General features: G+C 50.1%; 1 pseudogene; it reads left to right on the plus strand.

The window, feature by feature from the left end:
* Positions 1–885: 885 nt before the first annotated feature.
* On the plus strand, positions 886–1884 carry LOC137619911 (uncharacterized; annotated as a pseudogene).
* Positions 1885–4975: the final 3091 nt, after the last annotated feature.

Below are 4975 nucleotides of genomic sequence, written 5' to 3' on the forward strand. Positions count from 1 at the left end.
TACTGCTGAGGTTTTAGACAGAATCAAAATTTTCTCATGGTCTATAAATTCATAGTGGTTTGCCATACTCTGATGAGTGTTCCATACATACATACATACATACACACACGCACCAATATGACAATGACAATGAGTATTCAAACTTATTAGGCAATCCAGATTCAGATGACGGTGACAATGACCACGATGATTTCAACTTTGTCTAATTTCTGTTGCTTATTTACTGGTCAATTGTTTTCTTTGTAAAACATACAGCTATTACATTTAATAAGAAAACTATTGAAGGATAGTCTAATTTTTTTTTGTATGTTTAAAGGTCAAGGTTAAAGGTGTGTGGTTTCAGTCCCAGTTTCATTAGAATAGATGCTTACCAGAACGTCAGCCAATCAAGCCCAACACCCCACTGTGGTGTCCAACCACAGCAGTGGTCTCTCCAGCAAATAGCTTAAACTCACGGTTCCAGGCTAGGATCAATCTGCTGCCATGCGAATGCTAGGCAAACCCGTCACCACTGTACTAGCCAGGTGGCTAGTAGACTTATGGTACCTTTGTACTCTTAGAAGTGTTTAGTTATATTATTACTGTACTTGATAAAGGAAAATAATTATTTACAATATGTAAAAAAAGCTTGAAAAAGGTACAGAACACTACATACATACATATACCAAAGCAATTCCCCCAATTTTGGGGGTTAGCCGACATCAAAAAAATGAAAAAAAAGGGGACTGTACGATATGTTTTTCGGACATGAGCTGCCGAGCATGCATCTGCATACGCTGTTGCGAGTCAGTCGGCTCTTGAGTATCTTGTAATAAAGTTTGGTCACCAGGACGTTGTTTCATTGCAAACTCAACATGGCGCAGTGAGTAGGATGAGAACCAAGCCATGCCCCAGATACGTCGACCACCCCAGGCCACGCCGAGGCGTGCCTCACCTGTGATGCCAAGGGCCTTGTCATAGGCCGTGATGCAAGCACAGAAGTTAATTGCAGACCAGCAACGCGCCATCCGTTCCCTTCAGGATGCCCTTCCCGGTTCCGGAGCACGTGCCAGTAAAGTTCCTGTCTCTGCTGCCCCTGAGAAGTGTGATGCGGTAATGTCCTCGGCAGCGTTCAGATCCTGGAGACGTTCGATGACGTGTTGGATCCACCTTAACAAGTTCCTGCCGCAGGATGTTGTCCTGCACATTAGGCTCAACTGTGTGCTGGCGTTGCAACGTTTGCTGGACGCTTGGTATTCAGATGCCAAATGGAATGCCCTCGCCCCAGACGCGGCTCTGGACGCCATCGAGAATATTGTGTTGTGGTCGTTGAATCAGGCAGTGCAGTGGTCTGAATTCTTTGCCCTTGCACAAGGGCACGAGGAGTCAGTGAGCGACTATTTTTCGAGGTGTGCTCAGAAGGCCACCGACTGTGATTTTCAGTGTCCTAAATGCGGAGAGTGCTTGATAGAATACATGCTGTTGCAGAAAATAATGGTAGGCCTCAGTGACCCTGTATTAAAAAGGCATGTTTTTCAGGCATGTGATACATTTAAAAGTGTAGATGCCCTTCAGGCACTGTGCTGCACTTTCGAAGCTGCACGCCAAGACGTTGAAAGTGTCCCGCGCGTCGCTATTGATGAGAGGGAGTCTGCTGGCGCCTCGAGTGATGACGTAGAGCCAGACGTCGCAGTGTTGTGCGGCAACTTCAATGCAAAGCGTTGCGGAAATTGGTCGAGCGTTGTGCCCAGCAAAAGGTATGACGTGCCATGGATGCCAAATGGTAGGGCATTTTCAGAAATGCTGCAGAAGTACGAAGAAAGCGACGCTTGCCTCGAGTTTAGTGATTGTTGCAGACACACACCTCTCCCCCCACCCTACAATCAAGGCTTGTGTTTCCCATAGGAACGGGAATTCAGTATCTACACTCGTCGTAGCAGATACAGGAGCACAGATCTGCGTTGCCGGACCCACGATTCTTTCAAGCCTGCAAATAAATCCCCTGGGGTTGCAGCCGCAAACAGGTCTGAGGGACGTAGCTAATCTCTGAGTGAGATGTCTCGGATCAACGGCATGCTTCATTGATATAGGTGGGCGACGCACGAAGCAGGAGGTTTACTTTGTGCCGACGGCCAAGAACTTCTATATACTGTATCGCTGAATGCCTGTAAGGAGCTGGGAATAGTACCGCCTGGCTTCCCTCACCCCTACCATCTCGTTGCATCAGCTGATGTGCTTAACGAAGAAGTCGCACGGCCTAACTCCCCTAAGACAATGAAGCCAGCCACCTTACCCATCCTGCCTGTGGAGGAGAATATACCAAGACTTGAGGAATGGTTATTACAGCGGGTCTCATCAACAACCTTCAACACAACCAGGGAACCTTTACCTGTAATGACGGGCAAGCAGCACCACATCCATTTGTTGCCTGATGCCGTACCTTATGCATGTCACACGCCTGCAAGAATCCCTAAGCATTGGGAAGAGGAGGTCAAGGCCCAACTTGACGAGGACGTTCGGAAGGGTGTGATAGAACCAGTCCCAGTGGGGGATGCAACGGAATGGTGTGCGAGGATGGTCGTCGTAGCCAAGAAGACGGGCCAACCTCGCCGCACAGTAGACTTCCAGCGCCTCAATGCCCACTGTCTTCGTGAGACTCATCACACACCGGCACCCTTCGACATGATTTCAAGCATCCCCATTCACACGTACAAGACTACGGTGGACGCCCACTGGGGTTTCCATCAGGTGGAATTGGACGAGGACAGCCGCCCACTCACGACCTTTATCACCCCATGGGGACGATACCATTATCGTAGAACACCCATGGGTCACTGTTCGGCATCCGACGCCTACAGAAAAGGTTCGATGATGCCCTGCAAGACATCACCAGAAAGCATAAATGCATGGACGACACTTTGCTTTACGATCACAGCATCGAAGAGGCGTTCTGGCATGTATATGAATTCCTGTCAACGTGTGCCTCTGCAGGTATCACACTCGAGCCCGAGAAGTTTAAATTCTGCAAGAGAGAGGTTACTTTCGTCGGTTATCACCAGGGATGGGAGTCATACAAGCCCGCAGACGAACGACTAGACGCCATTCGTAACTCCCATATGCCAGAGAAGCCCTCCATCACGGATATTAGGTCGTGGTTCGGATTCGTGAATCAATTAGCTCCCTTTCTTGCAACAGCGCCCATCATGGAGCCCTTTAGGGACCTCCTCAGAAAACCCACCGGAAAAAATGTCTACTGGGATAGTCAGCTACGTGACAAACTCTGGCAGGCACAGGAGGTCATCTGTCAATTAGCCAAGGACGGCTTGGCATATTACGACAAGACACGCCCTACGACGATAATGACGGATTGGAGCAAGGAAGGCATCGGTTTCGTAGTCCTTCAGCAGTATTGCGTTTGTCAGTCAGCTGACAGCCCCTTTTGTTGCAAGGGCGGCTGGCACCTTGCCCTGTGTGGTAGTCGACACCTCACCCCCTCTGAAGCTGGGTATGGTCCCGTAGAAGGAGAAGCCCTGGAAGTTACCTGGTGCTTGAGGAAGGCCAGGTTGTTCCTACTTGGGTGTCCTAATCTCACCATCATCACGGACCACCGTCCACTCGTCAAACTGCTGGGTGACAGAGCCCTCAACGACGTCATCAACCCAAGATTATTCAACCTGAAAGAGAAGACACTCCAGTTCAAGTTCCACATGAAATACCTGCCGGGAAAAAGGAACACTGCCTCGGATTTTCTTTCAAGGTACCCGACCATGCGAGCATCCCACAAAGCTTCCGACGTGGATTTGGAAGATGACATTCAAGTGGCAGTGGCATGAGCAACCGTGGCTGCCTTGGAACCGAACATCATCGCGTTGGATGAAGACTGCGTCAGGAGCGCCGCATCTAATGACCCTGTATATTAGCTCTTGCTTGCCAGGGTTGCAGCGGGCGACTGGTCCCAACAGAAATCGCAAGAACTTGCCTGCCTTCATCCCTTCTTCAGCGTTTGGGACCGGCTAGCCATCAACCCGGATCTGGTGACATACTCAGTGGACCAAGGATGTGTTCGTTTAGTCATCCCCGAGTATTTACGCCGCCAGGTAGCCGCTAACCAACACACAGGACACCGAGGCCTCAACTCTATGCTTAGAAGAGCCATGCAGTCGGTCCTTTGGCCGGGAATAGAAGGGGACCTTCAGCATCACTGTGCCCAATGCATTTCATGCGATGAACACGCCCCCTCACTGCCTCCTGAAGAAATGATGCACACGCCCCCTGCGGAATACCCCTTCCAGCAAGTCGTCGCAGATATGTTCCAGATAGAAGGCAGTGTATACATGGTATATACAGATAGACTAACAGGTTGGTTAGAAGTAGCTCATTTCCCAATGGTGCCACGTCTAACAAAATCAGCAACCACCTTCGATCATATTTCTCGCGTTGGGGAGCCCCGGAACAATTATCGACTGACGGAGGTACGAACTTGGCCAGCGAGGAGATGGAGGCCTTCTTCAGGAGATGGGGAGTCAAGGTCCGGCTGTCATCGGCCAAGTATCCCCAGTCTAACGGCAGGGCAGAAGCAGCTGTCAAATCGGCAAAGAGGCTACTCCGAGAAAACATGTTAAAGGGTGGAGCCCTTGAGTCGGACAAAACGGACCTGGCGATACTTCAGTATCTCAACACTCCTCTCAGGGAGATTAACAAGTCGCCGTCTCAGTTTGCAACGGGTCGCCAGCTGCGCGATGGGGTACCAACGGCCAGGAGACACCTGTTAGTAGACAGATATTGGAGGCAGACGATACGTCGAAGGGAGTTACAAGTGGCAAGGTCGCAGGAGGTGATGCACATCCCTGGCACTACCAGAAGACTGCCGCCCATCAAACTAGGTACCCATGTACGCATACAAAACCAAGCTACCAAGCAGTGGGATAGAATGGGCATAGTAACGGAAACAAAGCCCCATCGTCAGTACACCGTCAAGCTCAACGGGAGTGGCAGG

The sequence above is a fragment of the Palaemon carinicauda genome, chromosome 26 (assembly GCF_036898095.1).
Source record: "Palaemon carinicauda isolate YSFRI2023 chromosome 26, ASM3689809v2, whole genome shotgun sequence".
Taxonomy (NCBI): Eukaryota; Metazoa; Arthropoda; class Malacostraca; order Decapoda; family Palaemonidae; genus Palaemon; species Palaemon carinicauda.